This window comes from Etheostoma spectabile, chromosome 2 (genome assembly GCF_008692095.1).
Source record: "Etheostoma spectabile isolate EspeVRDwgs_2016 chromosome 2, UIUC_Espe_1.0, whole genome shotgun sequence".
In the NCBI taxonomy this organism is placed as follows: Eukaryota; Metazoa; Chordata; class Actinopteri; order Perciformes; family Percidae; genus Etheostoma; species Etheostoma spectabile.
The window spans coordinates 17969217-17986893 of record NC_045734.1 but is presented as its reverse complement, the minus strand read 5'-3'; the positions used below and the strand labels follow the sequence as shown (position 1 = coordinate 17986893).

Below are 17677 nucleotides of genomic sequence, written 5' to 3'. Positions count from 1 at the left end.
CAGCTCTATAAAGAAGGAAATATTTCTCCATTCCCAACAAAACATATCTTAGCTGCACCTTGCAAAATACTTCTGCAATATATGTATTATTAATCCAGAATTGTTTACAATTTTGCTCCAGTTGCACCAACACAAATCATTTGCTTCTGTACTCGTGCTACAACTACGGGATGGTTGTGGTTGGGAAAAACTGAGCGTTACTTCGTACCCTCCAACTGAGCTTGATGACGTAGATGTGACGTGGGCAACATGTCTGAAAGTTGTAAGTTTTCTGGTAGCTGTGCCAAGAGAAATCTCAATCATTCCCAATCCCAGAGACTCACAGCGTAGGTATATGTTAGGAAATAACATAGGCACAGGCTAATTATTGCTAACTAAAATGCTGGTTAACATTAGTAATTAAACCTAAACAGCTAATCTAAGTTGAAAGCATCTGCAAGCTTCTCTTGACAATACAGTGATTTGACAACTATGCGACAGCAAGTCGCTTGGTTACGACACAATCGCCTATTTTTACAAAAACGTCTGCTACGGAGCCATAACGTGAGCTACAAGGTAATGGAGCGTTTTATACATTGTTGCGTTTCTTTAGAAATAAATAATGGAGAAATAGAGTCTTTAAATGCTTCATATGTTTGCTGTCAAAGTGACATAAAAACGAATGTCGGTCAATGGGATGCTAATGGTGGGTGAGTGCTTCATAGCATTAAAATGGCACCATAGGAGTCACACTTAGGGAAGCTTACCCCCCTTGGTTTACAGCAGTCTCTTACAGTACATAGCAATATGCATATATTGATATATTGCTGTATATATATATATATATATATATATATATATATATATATATATATATATATCTTGTGCTGTTATTGTCATTCTGAACATTAATATAGCAGCAAGCATATTTGCTATGTAAAGATATAGTGGAGTTGTTGCATCCTGAGCAGAGAATGAAGTCACACTCCCTCTGTGTTTGTAATCTGAGCTTCTGTTCATTAAAGTCCATGTGACTGCGAAAAAACGTAGGTGTTTTGTGAATTGGGGAAGACCAAGTAAGAAGACCACCCAGCAGCACTCAGATTCTTCCCATTTAAAGTTCTTTCAAAGAACATACAAAATAAGAAACTATTTACTCAAAAGAAATGAGGGGAAAAATATCTTTCTGATCAAATCAGTTTTTGTGCACTATTACACACTGGCAAAACTCTGCATCAGGCAGTGTTGATCTGCACTTGTTATTCCTGAAAGTTCAGGGCAGCTGCTGTAGAGCATTAGTGTGCTTCACAAACTCATGGTACAGCAAACTGTGGCAAAATCTTACTGACAGAAGTCCATTAAAACCTCATTACACTCACAGCCATACAGTAACAGAAGCCCATTGTGGCCAAGTAAATGGTGCTAGAGCTTTCTGGTGTGGTTGCAGGCCTAATGGAAAATCTCAAAAACCTTTCAGCCCTGAGAGGAAATTAAAACTATGGTGAGCGTAGCGTCATCTTGATCTAGACATCTCAACCCTTGAGGTAAAGCACTCTAATGTGCCTGGAAATGCTCAAATTGTGCCTAATAGTTTTGTTAAAAGTATTTTTAAAAAGGCCCAACAAACACCCATTTTTGATTTGGTAAGTAATAATTCAGTTTCGCTCAGTTTTTCATCTATTTCCTGTTGTATACCAATGTTGCCTGAGTTTCTTTGCTACTTTTGACCTTCTTGTCCCCCTTCGTTGTGTTTGTGCAAAATATTTTTCTGTACTGAACAGGCCTGTTCCAAATACCAACTGTCCCACACAGGAGACTCATGAGCAACAGATGCTCACTGCTGTGCAGATAACCTCAATTAAGACCCCCCTGGACTGGGCCCAAGAGGTGGTGAGCCCTCGAATAAGGATTAGTGTGTTTAGAGTAAATAATACTGTACAGGATTTCAATCCAAAATGGCTTGGATTTGAAAAGCCCTGCTTTTCATATACCAGGCAAACTGCTGGAATAACTCAATAGTGCAACCAGTTCTAGTATGATAGTTCTCTTCTCAATTGTTGCTAGAAATTAAAGCTACACATACAGTATACAGTCCTATTGCCTCCAAGGGAATGTTAATATTTGAGTGCAGCAAGGAAACTGTTTGTCTGATGTTATATGTGCTAAACAGATTGTTTCAACACAGTTGTTATGGTTATCTGCTTTTGTTGAACATTTTTCTCTTTACTATCATGCCCTTAGTCTGTTGGACGGGACGACGTAAGAGACACGCTGGATGTCAGGTTTTAACCCAGCACTAACCCTCCAGTAAGACAGACTATCTTTTTTGCAAACCCTCAGATTCATCTTGCGAGCCACTGAGGCTCATAAGATGGGGTTCAAAATTAAGTAAAGTTTTTGTGTTTGCTTAAATACCAAAACTCCATCATTCTGATCACAGCTGACATTTCTCTTTCTTGATAAAAGGCATGACAAACATCCTATACAGGATCAAGCTTACCAAGAACAAAGGCAGACCACTGATCAAGAGGAAAACAGCAAGATACAGACATTAGATGTAGAGGAAGAAAGGAAGGCAGAGCGCAGCCCAGTACTAACACCATTGAATGTACAGTATTAATTTACTTGAGACAGGAAGCCAAGGTATTTGAGAGACAATAGCTTTCACAAATGGAAGTGACTCAGCAGTCAACATCAGTGAAGCCATGTTGCAGTGATAGAGCAGCAAAAGTGTGTGTGAGATAAGAAACAATACAGGAGAGACGCATTGATATGAGACATCATTCAATTGCCATCAAGAAAAAAAGGCAAGAGGTAAGAGTACAGCTACTTTTGTAATTATCAAGCTGGTGTTTGTGCAGCAGATAGAACCTAAATGATAAAAGTAGATTTTGTATTAATGCTGTTATGTTTTTAAGTGGTTGAAAATATAACCACAAAGCCACTTAACAGCGACAACGTAACAACAACAGCAGTCTTGCTTAGCATAAACTCCAGGAGAGGACAGAGGATTAGAAATACAACATTACGAGACTTAATGTTTACAAAACATAAGACAGTAACCACAATTATACAACTAAAATGTTTCCCAGCTGGTTAAAAGTGTAAGTGAAACTTTCATTTTCTCAGGGGTTGTTTAGCTTCAAGCACCAGGGCTGGAATAGTTCAACAATGGGAGATATGCTTTCCTCATAACTTTTGCTGGCAAACTTCTATCAAGCCCTGAAGCCTTAAAAGAAGACTTTCTCAACTGGATTAAAATTACATTTCTGATGGGTTTGTTTTGGCTCAAACAGCCATGGAGCTAGTCCCTTAACACCAAAGTAATACAGCCGTCTTGTCCTAAAATGAGTGCCTCAGCATGACACACTTTCCAGCTTTATATAAGTGTAATTTTAAAGTTGTACTTGGTCCAAGCTTGGTCCAGTTTAATCAACAAGAGATGCTTCTGGAAGTTCTTTCTGGCTAAATTACAATATTCGTTAAAAAATAGGATGTACCGTAGCAAACATATGACAGTTTTCAGGAAGCTGTATTGTACACTTGGAATGTGACATTTACTGAACTCTGTGGTGAATGTTTCCTGTAGATGTAAAAGCGCTTTGAGCAGTTGTTAAGACTGGAAAAGCGCTATATAAATACAGCACATTTACATTTACATTTAAAAGCTTCTCTCCTCTCCCTCCTCTAAAATGTAAACATGATTGTTGCTCATTCAAAGGTAAAAAAACAGAAAAAATCAGCTGAGTTCCACAGAAAAATAAATGAACAAAATACTAGCGTGTTAAAACACAATGAGAATGGCCCTGGAAAAAGAGAGTCAAGCTTTCCGTTATGTGTAATCATTCTGACATGATTTATTTATTATAGATCTATAATGATTTTCTATTCTTATGGTAAAGGGTGATGTACTTTACCTTTTGAGAGAGATCACGAAACAGGTAAGCGATAGGCTGAAAGGTTTTCTAAAACAGATGAGATAAAAAACCTTTTCTGGGGCTTTCCAGCGAGAGTGGTTCTCCCTTACATGTGTATTCAATTCAAATGTGTGTTCTGTAATCCATCTTTCTCCAGTAATCTTCAACCTAACCTTAGTAAATAAGCTGTAGAATCAAATCATCGGTGTCAATCCAATGTTTACTTTCCTTCCTGCTCCATTTTTGGTACCAACTGCTGAGAAAATATATCTATCTCTAACTGAATAATGCTCCACTTCGTCAGCTAATTGCTAACTGTGGCCCTCTGCCGTTTGGAGTGTACAGTGGATTTTCAGTTACATTATGAGAGCAGTGAGACTGAATCAAAACATCAAAGTTAGTTATAAATGAACTGCAGTCAAGTGATAATTCTCTCTAACCTCATCACTACAACATGGAAGTGGTAATCCATTGTGGTGATCTACTGTTAATATAAATAAATTGATTTTAGCTGCTCTAAAGCTGCATGATTAAATAGATCAAACCGACCCTCTTTAACAAAGGACCTTTAAAAATCGGTCAGTTGGGCATGTTTCTTTGTTGCCACATACTCAAACAACACGTGTATGCACAATAGTAAACTACTTCTGCTGTTTCCCAAAGGAAAAGAGAGCTGGTGACCCATTACCTAATGATCTTCCCTGTCTGTGTTTCCCCCGGTACCTCTCTTTCTTTGTCTCAAAATGATGTGCCTTACTTTCTGGCATTTCCTAAGACAGCCCTGCAGCTGTTTTTTTGTGTTACCTTAGTAATATAATGTGATTGACCAGCCAGCCTTTGGCAATCTCTTTTCTCAAACTTCTATTGATTTTGATCACCTATATATTAGAGCTACATCCAGGACTAACTGTGCTCTGATCATAGACTGTAAACATGATGGACAAAGCCTCGGGGCCTGTGATAGGTGGAATATTTAAGCATGTAGGTTTCCAACTGTATTTTATCTATTCTAAGGATCATCCACAGAAGGCTTAGTTTGAGGTAACCCAATCCCACAGCTCTCAACCCAGACATTAACCTGTGACTGCGGACCGGCATTCTATTTATTTTCCGGCAGGCGGTGACTCCATTGGTTGCAAAAAAAAGTCAATTTCAATAGAAATCTATGGGAAAATGACCCTACTTCTCACTTGATTCATTACCTCAATAAACATTTCCATAATGATTTTATGGCCTTATTTTCTACTTTCAAGTCTTTTTTAATACATCCTAATGATAGTCCCATTTATTTTAAAGTTGACGATAAAGCAGGAAATGCTTTACAGGTGTGGCTACATGCCCCTAAAGCATTTCCTTGCTGCCTGCGGCTTTGGCTGTCAGAGTAAAATGTAAAAGTGAATGGGGAGTATTACCACTCGATGCATTATCATATAGATGGCTTTCATGTTTGAAATAAGTGTTAATATAAAGAGTGCATATAGCCAACAACTGGCATTAGTCAAGCTAGTAAAACTAATTGCTTTCCAATGTAGGATGTGAGGCTCCCTTCTTGGATGTGAGAATTACAATTGGAAACCCCACACATCTCTTTCCACAATGAGTCCCCTAGAACAATGGTGGCATGCCCACACATATGTGTATGTGTCTTGGATGGAGGGGTTGCACATGAGTATTTAGTGTCTCATGCTTACAGGTTTTTTCCTTTATGCCTGTTTGGGTCCTTACTCCCCCGTTACTCCAACTAACCACCCTCAAGTGGAAACCCCCTCATCTCTGGTACTATTGCCAACACCACTTAACACTTTCTGCAACAACGTATTACTAATGTTTGTTATAATAAAAGATAATGGATGACACTACCTTGGCACCTTCTCCCATGGGGGGAAGGATCCTCAGTCGCAGGGTGATAGAGGTGTGGGAGCATTGATAGAGGCCATTGTCATCAGCAGTCAAACAGCTCATTTTATGCACTATCACTAATGGACAGGGCTATCATTTATGAAGGGTAATGCCTTTAAAAGGGACATCAGAGGAGGCTAATGAGCTGACCGGCACTCTGCTATAAGCAATACTTTTTTGGATTGGACTCATGGCTATACAAGGCACACTTTCACTGATAAATGGTGTTTTTAACAAAACTATGTTGAAGGCTGAATATTATGAAGAACTCTATTTTGACTGGTTCATTTACAATGGAAATGCAAATCCTGTGAATAAAAGTACTGTAATTTCCATTTCGGGTTTTGCCCCCAACTTCACTTTGCTTAACACAGCAACTTTCCTTCTCACAGCGCAGCGCTTGGCTTGTTCAGATTAGCTCTCCTGTGAAAAAGAAATACATCTCAGACCTATCTGGGATGATTCTCTCCCCTGTCAAATCTCACTGTTGCAAAAGTCCAGATATACACATAGATATACTTTCTGCTCATCCTGAAACACATATGTTTTCTGTAGACAAACCCTCTCCCCCTTTTACCCCTATGAGATTAAGGTCGCCACAGCACACTGTAAACAAAAACATAAATCACTTGCACTTCTCCTCAACTGCCTGAATGACATTTATGGTTCTCAGCTCCACTAAATCACAGTGTGTGAGTTCTCAGGGAAGGCTACAAGGCTAATACACACTGTCCATGAATACCATTGGCAGTGAGGCCAGTCCTTTACGTCTAAATATAGTCAATTCAGAGATGGATGGGTCTAAGCTGAGCAGCCATAGGGGATTTATGATAATTGTAGTAAAGCCAAGTACATTTTATGGATACAGCCCAATATTGCATACATGCCTCAAGGAGATATACAGTCTCTATCATTACATCCCCCTCCCAAGAAAAATGTTAAAGGGGGGAAATGGAAGATACCTCAGGAAGTGCAAAGGAGGAAGGATCCCTCTTCCAGGATGGACAAACATGCAATACATGTTTGCAGAGAATAGAGCACATTTGTAATTCTACATACACTTATGCCATGAGAGGTAGAAAACTTCCAGTTTTGATTCACTCCATTGTCTTTCCTATGTCCTGCAGGCTTGCTTAAAATCATGTGTTAAAACAAAGTAAACCAGGGCGTAGGCCATTTGGCCGTCTTGTTTTGGCAGAACAAGGTGTAGAAGTGTGAGGCTAGAAAAATAATTTGGACGGAGGTACCCTGCTGGATAACACAAACACGTCAGTCCATCAGCCTTAACAATGCAAGTTTAAAGGAAATGTGTTTCCTTCCCTCCGTGGTGGAAGGTCTTTACATACCAGAAGTGTTCAGCTGGCAGATATGTCAATAGTATTAACCCATGAAATGAACCTCAGCTCATAGAAGTATTACTTCCCTATGGTTTATTGCAATGCTATAGTGTTATTATAGTGTTGTAAAGGTGTTGTAGTGGTGAAGCTGTATTTTACAGTGCAGTTATTATTTTTGTCTCGACAACTACTGGTTGTATACCATGCAATTTGATGCAGTTCAATATTTGCTGACTAAATACCTGAAGGATTATTTCAGCCTCAACATGTCACATAAAATCACACAAGTGATTAGTATTGATCTTTCTGCTTACACTATAATAAACTGTAATATAAACTAAGTAATACTGTTACAGACATCTCCTTTCAACATAATGAACCTCTTAAGTACAATTTGTCAAAGCCCTTTTTTTGACACTGCCCTCTGGCAATTGATTACATTTACTTCATCTTGACTGTTACAGATCAAAAACATATTTTCCAGCCTCAGAGGCTACCTTGGCTACACTATTTATTGTATGCTTCCTCCTCCTGCATGGTTCATCCTTCGTTTGTGATTATGTTGCAGGCTCACCTTGTCGAAATCAAGGTGAAGCACTAAAGCGTAATTAAGGGAGTGGCATTGTACACTTCGCACCAGCATGTGGACATCTGTGCCGTCTTGTTGTTAAATGAAAATAATTCCTATGTCAAACATGGATGACCATGAGGGGGTGACATGCATAGAGATCTCTGTGTCCTTTTACTGCAATCACCATAATCATATCCTTTTATGATGAAGTTAAATATTTCCACTTTAAATGTCTGACAGTGAAATAACTTCTACAAGCCCTTCAGTGTGAAGTGGTTGTCTACAGAAGTGTTAATCACACAGGGGGTCATCTTTTTTTACTGAGGCAGTTTGAACCACATTTAATCATCCTATCATAAAACACCTTTTAAAAGCTAGAATCTCATCAGGGAGTTGAGCCAAAATAAAGGATTTGTTTAGGCCCAGCAATGCTGCAATAACACATCAGCTGCTGCAAAGTGCAAGCAAACAGAAGAGGCTAATCCTCAGCATTAGCAAACATTGGCGTCAAGTTTGAGCACGGCCCTACATTTGCTAAGAAGGTAGCCAGCTACTCTGTATGCTCTGAGCCTGTTTAGCTTCCTGATTCTGCAAAAAAAAGCCTCTGATCTCCTCAGAGCTTGTTTCTCAGTGATGAACTCTCCATCAAACATAAATGTGTCCTGCATCAAAGCTGCTATCAACACCACCGAGCTTACAGGAGGCATTGGATGTTTATCCAAATATTGTATTTCCCCCATTTACAGTCCAAACAAAAGAAAGCGAGGATCCATGAGTTATTCCTTTAGAGATTAGATAGAATTATCACTCAGATAAATCTGATTATGCTGGACAAAATAATGTTGAGCTGGTCAAAAGCAACAGCCTGAATTTGATGGATCCATGAATCACATGCAGGAACAGGGACATTGTGGATGGGGCTAATAACAGCACTGCAGTACCTTGAACTGCTTATTAAACTGAATGTGTAAAAATATAATTATGCAAACATCTTAAAGAATTTATGGATCTGTGGTGGAGGAGGATGTTACACGTCCTGCCATATTATTCACAAATTGGTTTACCTTTTATGCAAAACAATTCATAAACTGACAGTATTCTGTTGACTTGGATGGTGGAAGTAACCAATGCAGCCTCTAGTTAACTGCGATGCCAGCGGGGGTGCCAGGCCCCCAGGAAGAGTGCTCAACCTTTCTGTTAACATTTTCCAGAGGCCACTTTCGTGCAGTATTGCAACGAAAAATCCCCCTGTGGCCCAAAAGGGATTTTCCCCATAGGCCACCCTTGTAAAAGAGACAGCTGTAAAACTGTTGACAGAGCACCTCAAACTGCAGACAAAGTCGGTTATGACTCTTTCTATTCTGATTTTTTAATCCATGGAATTTCTGTATTTAAAAAACTTTCCTCCAGCCGAGAAAAGCGATTTAAAAACCTGTAATGTCACCACATGTCTATGGGCTGAGCAGGAGCATATCATGGAAGTTAACCTGGAAGCTTAGAAACATTTTTGGCATATGCGCCAGGCAAGCTAGTCCATTGAACTAAATAGGCACCATTTTGGAATCCAGTATCCGGGTAATATAATACATCAATGGGTGGTACTAATACAATTATATATATTTTTATTATAGTAAATATCCCAACATAATTGTGCATTGTAGCTTCTATTGATCTATCTATGCTCACTTCACAATATGTTATGAGACTTTTCTTCTATGAAGTTTCTCTTGGTTGGAACTGGTTTAATATGTTAATAGTAAATATGTTCATATTGGATGTGTCCTTTATGTAGTAAGGGTGGAAAGAAATGGGTGAAAGTCATGGTGAAGGATGAGTCGATGCCAAACCTGAGCAAATATTTTATTCGCCTTACTTTCACAATACAATAATTCTTCAAATTGCAAAGTAACATCACTTAAGGCAAGATATCTTACAGATCCCTTTGGAGCCCAAAAAGGCTTTATGCTACTTTTTTCCCAAATGCAGTAGTACTCCTTGAGACCTTTAAACAGACTTTGAAATTGTCATTAACAACATGTCATGATGGTTTTCTCTCAATTCTAAAATCTCTCCTGTTCCTACCAGCTACAACGGACAGCTGCACTATAATCAAGATTATTCAATAGCAGCTTTAGTTTCTGTAACAGCCTGTAGATTGTGGTAAGATTGATGTATCATGATGCTACAGATGGCAAAGCTTAATTCTCCTTAATTTCTCGATGTTCACGTGGTAGCTGCAGCTTTTCTAACCACATGAGGGTAATTTCTACTTCAGTAGCTTTGTAGCTTTATGTGAATCAATGTGACAGGCCATTTCTAACAGAGACAGTGAGGCCTTTTAAACCTGTTAAAAGGGATGACCTTTAAAATCATATGATCCCAGAGAGTGAACCAATTATCTGCATTCAAGGCTTGAAAACATCAAGACATTTTTGTGACTTTCACTACTGAGACAAGATATATGAATTTGATGAATTTCATGTTAAAGCGGTGTGTCAAAAATGGAGAACTGTAGAACTTAGCAACAAACAGCAATTAACCTTTCATGTCTACTCTACATTTTCTTTGGTCTTTCTCAGTTTTTTGCACCTTTTCATTGAAAAGGTCATTCATGACTGCAAAGGCATTATGATCATTCAGGATATCACCTAGTCTTCCCAGCACATTTAAAAGGATTTTAAAATGATATAGCATTCATTTATATAAAACAAATAGAAAAAAACAAACACATGACTTGAGACTCCAAAGCCACCATGTGAAAATATGTCTTAAATAGCGTTATATGACCCTGGATGGTCTGTCCTTCATTATAGAGTTTACTCATCACAATATTGTACATAGTCTGGTATAATGTATGTGCAAGACAAAAACAAATGTTAGCTGATGAGTCTAGTTTGTGACCATCCATCTATTTTTGATATTTACATCATAAAATGCACTTTTGTGCTCAATAATGACTATTTCTTAATTGAAACCTAATTGTTCCTGATTGTGTTTAACCATTTAAAATGTCTGCAAATGTAAAACCCTGTGTGAAAAAAAGGAAAATGCAAAGCTATTTGGTCATGCAATGTCAAATGTTATTGTGGTATATATCCTCATACCATACTGCAAGACCGAAAAGGACCCAGCATGGTTTGCCACGGCCTGTGCCAGCTCAAAATGCTGAAGGACAAAAAACATCTTTCACACTCTTCCCATTAAATTACTAGATATGGGATGTGGAAGTTTGATCGTGTTGTATTGAACTGAAAACACATTTCAGAGGAAAGCCGTTGATGTGCCTTATTGCTCCTAATCTCATACAAGAGTGAGTTTAGCCTCTAGAACCAGACTTAACTTCACTAGATCTAAAATTAGCAATACGTGTCATTTCTTTTCATTCCAAACCCGACAAGGACAGATCATCCCATTTCCTGCATACTCTCATTCTGTGACCTCCAATAAACCTTCCAATAGACATTAACTGTGGATAGCACTCTTTATGAGGGGAGATTGGGTCGGATGGTGTGTTTATGAGTACAGCAAAGCTTCCAGATCAGCTCATAAATGTGATTCATGATTTTGTGTGATGGAGATGTCCTCAGAGTATAAGGGCTTGAACAGAGGGCACAGATAGAGAGGGTGGATTGGGGCAGCGGGAGAGTAAAAGAGTGTAATGTGTTGGTTTGGTCTGTGCAAGTTTCTTAGCAGATAGCAGTCTGGAGTTGAGGCTCCTGGGTAAACTGGAATTACAGACACCACAATCTGTCTGTCCATGTCTATAAAGTTAGGGGATAATTGTCTCTTCTTTCAGTGCCTGATTTTATGTTTCAGGTGTTTCAAGTGTTGAGTGATTGTCAGCGTGTGTGTCTGTGTATCGGTGTAAGGATGTGTCAGGCGTGTCTTCATCTCACATGTTTTCAGAAAGTAGCATCTCCAAAGGTTTGCTAATAAACTCACAGTTGTTTATACAGATTGAAATGTGTATTTGGATCATCATCAATTTACAAAGATTGCACTGGATTTTCCAGTTACACAATTTCAAGCTGTTTTTTGTCTTTCTTATTATTGAACAATGGTTGTGTCTAGATAACGGCATGAACTTGTTTCAGTAAGAGGCAATTGATATTTTACTACATTTTTCTCAAGAGAATATAGTAACATATTGGGTAGCTGTGTGTTAGTGTGTGAGACAGATCATGTTGATAGATCATTTCTACTAGCTTTTTAAAACCATGTATAACTTCTTGAGAAAAAACAACTTGTAACTGTTACTGTTTTATAGCAGTGCAGAATATCTTATACACATGCTATGATCTGGCTAATCTCATTGGGAATATTTCACCATACTCTATGACTCTACAACATGACATCATGTCTTAGCGTAACACGCCAACGTTTTTAAGCCAAGTGGTGTGTTATCTGTACGCATTTTGAGCTATCCACATGTATGTCTACGCTGTATACAGAGGGCGTACATATACGCCACTTATATATATGTCATTTCATGAGAACAGTCTAGACTCCAAAAAAATTTCTAGCGGAAGAGAAGGACTGCTTTGATGCATTGTAAATTAATTAGCTTTCAATTTGATAATTATTGGTCACAAGCACTTTGTCTCTCTCTCAGCTTATGCATTAGTTATTTAATGTGATATCTCTTTACTACCAAGTCAATAGCACAGCTGAATGTGCCTTGTATTGTTTATGTACTTTATGTATTTTATGTGGCAATGTTAATGTATGTTTTTATAACTGTTCTAAGGAAGGGCATTGGACATTAGCAATAGCTATAAATACATTGGAGATTTGTTGCACAAATGTCAATGTCGCAGCATCTGCCCCTATTCAAACAACATGAAATGAAATGAAAAATGAAACTAAAATGATTACTCTGAAACATAAGGTATGTGCCTAATCGAATGGACCCTCAGAGCATGTCTGTATGTCAAATAAAGGCCATTGTCTATTGCATTTGTAGACAGCAGATGATTCCTGTTCTTGACAGCATGTAAAAAACTCATGTGTGACAGGAAGGAGTGCTGTGTTTTTCAAACTTTTGTCCCTATAAAACACACTACAGCTAAAGCCCATGGTCATAGCAATGCAGAGATCCACTGAGGCGCCTCTGTGACTGTTGGGTAAAATTGGCTCAATTTTATTTGAGTGGCGAGTCACTACCTGTGCGCAGCCATTTCAACAAAGAAACTAGTTTTGTTTGCTCAAACTGCTTTGCTTCTTTGCTTGCAAAACAAATGCTGTGTAATTTAGAGCCGGTGCCCCTCTCACTTACAGCTCTTGAAGAAGGAGATAGTATTAAATGTATCCTGCTATTTTCTGCATCACCGGTCACCACCACTAATGGCTGTACTAAGCACAACATGACTGGAATCAGCAATCAAAGATGCTGAGAAGGGAGGGGGGGGCAGCTTTCCTTTCTTTACCCACATTTTCTTTCCAGTCAAACATCCAAGAACAGTACCAAAGTTGTACTCCTTAAATTGTTACCCCTAGAGAAGTTCGAGTGAGTTGAAGGTGTAGCAGAAGTGGAGCAAAACAAAAGACACTGGCTATTAACCAGACCAAGAAAGTACTGTGCTGAGCTGAGAACAAAGTGATATCACCCATGTGTTTATGATTCATTGTGCTGTGGTCTGGTCCAAATCCCCAATTAATATTGAACTATCTATCCCGTATCATACATGGTGAGATGTTGTGGCTTCATAAAGTGCTCATAAATCTTAGTTTCTGGCAGTGTTGTAGCCGACAGCTGTCTTGACCACTTTTTGAAGTTCTTGTCTTGGAGTTGACTGCATATTTACTGTCTTGTCTTGGTTTTAGATAAACTCAACTCAGGATTTTATTTCAAGACAGGTCACCGGTCTCAACTGCTTTTTGATTATCTTATCAAGGCATTTCTCATGATACTCTTATGGCAATGAAAAGGTGAACGAAGAAGAATCTAAAAAATTCTGTCACTGGGGTTTTATGGGACTGTGGATCTTTCACATAACTCTGAGGAGTGGCTATGGTTAGCATTTTCCACACTTTGTATCGTGTCATGCAGTGCGGGACTCACAATCTAGCTGATCAATCACCATAGCAGCAGATCCAGAATGTGACTCAAACACAACTGGACAACTTCAAGTTTACCTGAACTTCTGCAAATCATGTGATAGAAAAAGATAAAACTCACATTGTTATTGTCATTCAGAGTAGGGAAGGCCTGAGACTTTGACAACATGGTTTCCTGTAATATGAGAATTATGAGTGAATTGAAGTAAAACATTTATTGATGTGTGGTGCATGTGTGCATAGCCTAAAACAGATTACAAACTAGACATTAAAGGAATAAATACTATTAGTGATGGCTGCATTCCACTTAGGTGAGTGTAACTTTGGGTTACAACTGTGCTTTTACTGCTTTGACAAGTCCACGTAGGTTGTTTGTTCCTACCTCTAAAAAGACATTTTATAAATTAGCACCCCTTCCCGGTAGAAACACATTCTCGTACCTAAACAAAATGGTCCCAGTTTCATGTAGTTAACATTGTGAAATGGTCACAGTTTGGTTAGGTTTAAAAAAAGATCATGGTTTGGGTTACAATAACTACAGTTGTTATGTAACTTCAGCTACGTACGTTTGTGACGTAGTTAACGTACAGTAACGCAATGTATTTACCTACATAACCTTACAAATTACACAGCAGAAGATATGCAATTAGATTGATATCTACCCAATGAGGTAGGATTTGAGCAATAGGAGGTATGAATCGGCCATTAGATGACTAATACTGTGGTGAAAGTGTTGACACTATCCTGAACTAGAAGGGCACTCAGAGAGCGCAGACCTCAGCCATGCCTTGCCCCATCTTGCAATGTTAACTAAATTAAAAAATCCTTTGGGCATCCACTCCGCAATTCATGTTTGCTCAGTGAATGTAATTGGTTCTTCCTTGGCCTATGCTACACCCTTCCACTATAGGGTTCATGAAAATCTGGCTGGAAGCCAGTAGTAACCAAACTGAAAAACAGAACCACCTTGGCAGAGGTAATGAATACTGAGTGGCTGATTGGTAACACAATAGACTTAAGACAACTACAAGGGCTGGATCAACCACCAAAGGAAATTGTAATGGGGTAAGTGTGTTTGAGAGATAGGAAAATGATTGAATCATCCATGAAGGGCGTTTAGAGGTTGATGAATACACATCAACAGCTAAAATTTTAAGGAAAAAAAAGCCCAGTGATGTTGAGTGTGAAAGGCGGCAGACTGCTTTATTGCTGTGGCCACATCAACCGTGACAATAGTGTGTAAAGTGCTCATAAAGCCATAAAAAGCAAAGGATAATACCACAGAATTCAGAATGCATTAGGAACATATTGCTTTATAGATGCTGTATAAGGCAGGAGACACAGGCTCACTAGAGACTGTGAGGTCAGAAATTAAGGTCATTTCAACAGAAATATCAACCCCTTTTAAAGGTTTCTCTGCTTGGCTTCATGCTGATGAACTGAATCTGCCAATCAGTTGTAAGTTGTTTAAATTCATTGGATGAGGACTAATGGCAAGTTTGATTGGCATGATTGACTGTTTTGTTGAATCGTTCCAAGTAGGCACGCTGTATGTTGGTCATAAATACCAAAGCTGCAGCAGGAAGAAGTCACTTCTGTACATTATTCGTGAAACATGCAAAATGTGCAAAAAAACAGTTGATGTTATTTGATGTTATGTGTTAACACTGATAGTAATAAATCATGAGTGACATTTTAATGCCACTCATTTTTTTTATAATTCTGTAAAATGCAACAAAAATAAATGTGAATGGCATATAACTGCATCTATTCTGCCAAAACAAGGAACGTGAAGCAACAAGACTTTAATGAGATGAGACTAAGGTGGTTTACCAAGAGTCCCCCTCTAGTGCCTGTGTAAAGAATGACTGTGGTTACCCACGAACCAAAGGCAGATGCAGTGTGACATTGTCATATTGCCGCAGAGATATTATTGTTTTCTGTTGACGAATCAATAGATCAAAATAAAGTGACCGTTTCACAAACTGCCGTGAGACCGGGTTGCATTATTACATGGCTTGATGAAATTCTAAGCATTCTGCGGTCTGTTATTTTCTTGATAACAGACCATTGCGAAAGATCACACACATTTGCCATGCAATGCCGACCATCGCCATGCACGCAGTTCTGTTCACTGTGGAGGACAGCTATAACGGACTACGTTTACACGTGGGCGACTATTTTCTTAAACAGACATTTCTACCTCTTCGATTTAAAAAAATAACGTCACACACAGCTCACGCACAGCTGTCAGTTTTTCAGAAAAGTGTTCATTTACACGTACCCATGTATATGTCGTCAAGAGCATGCCAAACCTGTAGGTGGCAGTGTAACGAGAAGATCAAGCCCACGTTAGCTAATCTGAATCCCTAAATGGCAACAAATCCCGTGCTCTCTCTTCTCTTCCTCACTTCCTCGGCTGCTTAAACCTCAGTTTTTCTCAGTTTACATGCAGACGTGCAAACAAAGATTTCAAAAATCCACTCTGGCCGGAGTTTTTAGAAAGATGTTTTCGGAAGCACATTCTCCGTTTGTGTGTAAACAAAGGGCAGAAACAAAGGGAAATGTCTCCATTTGTCAAAAAAAACCCTGTATGTGTAAACAGTGGATCGACTCCTGCCGTCTATCACTTCATCTTTCTATGTGAACCATGATTGCTACACAATAATTTCAGCTGTAGGGACAAAAATGCAAATTAGTTAGCTTACTTTGCAACGTGTGTCAACTGCAGCTGCTGTGCAAAAAGGAAACCAGATGAATGAGGACAAAAACGTCAACAACAATAATCGCAAAGTCCCATTTACCGTCAACAGAATGTTTAGTTTCATATGAATTAGAGCAGCCGATAACTCACTAGCTCACAAAAACGCTTCAGCTAATGTTGTGTCGATTCCTGCAGTGATTAAAACAGCGGCTGGGTAATTTGTCCACCCAGGTATAGCTAGTGCACAGCTGGTAAGGGGGATAAAATGCGTGCCCAGACCAGATCGATGGCTTATGCCAGAAATATATTTGCTGCAGGAGGATGAGATACTGTGGTTTTGGGTGTCAGACGGAGCTTCCGCTGTTTGGGTTGCATTACTACAGAGTTTACGTTGCTTGGACGCAGGATCCCAACCTTAGAGACAGAATGAACTATTTTCTTTAACAGAAGCAATACAATTGTATTTAAATCAATAAATTTCTTTTTGAATCAATATTTTGCGTCAGATTATGGATTTATTTGGGAAGTAGCTATGTAACAAGCGATATGATGTAGAGCAAGGCGGTTGATACAGTGAAATTCAACCTCTTCAGGCTTTGGGTTGGGGTCCTGACCACTCTGTTGGGGTTGTATTGGCTATAACAACCGCCTCTCTCCACATTATCTCTTACTTACAGTTGCATTCAGCAAGATTTTCACGCAAATTGGGCACAACTTTCCCATCACCTGGGGCACATTGTACATTCTCCCTATTTTCCAAAATGTAATTCTGAAGTCATGGTTGACTTGCATAAACTGATGAGTAAAAATATAATGATACATACAGTAAACTACAACAAATGAAAAGCTGCATAACTGCTCTCCTACCTCTCCTTTATTTGTTATGTACAGAGCATACTGTGTGAAGAGCACATACACGTACATGAGTTTGCTACTACCCGACCTTTGGACACTTACCTGCCACTTGTGTGTCTTGATGATGTTTTCATCATTGTGTGTGAATGTGTGTGTGTGTGTGTGTGTGTGTGTGTGTGTGTGTGTTATTGACATTTATCTCACTCTTCCATGATTACGTGACTGCTTCCAATAAAATGACTAAAGAAATTACAGTAGGGCCTAATACAGTTCTCAACTGAGCAGAAGTGAATTCCAGAAAACTGCAGATCCGCTGCTGCTCTCAGTTCTTTTAAATCAAGGCTGAAGACCTTTCTTT

The 17677-nt window shown here is 38.9% G+C and overlaps 1 protein-coding gene across 1 annotated transcript in view; it reads left to right on the top strand.

The window, feature by feature from the left end:
* The first annotated feature begins 2603 nt into the window (after positions 1-2603).
* The window catches only part of LOC116705339 (uncharacterized), a 19894-nt gene continuing 4820 nt past the window's right edge, over positions 2604-17677 (top strand). Inside the window, exon 1 of the mRNA XM_032541462.1 lies at positions 2604-2793. The gene's annotated coding sequence lies outside the window, so the exon portion shown is untranslated. The remainder of the gene's footprint in view (positions 2794-17677) is intronic.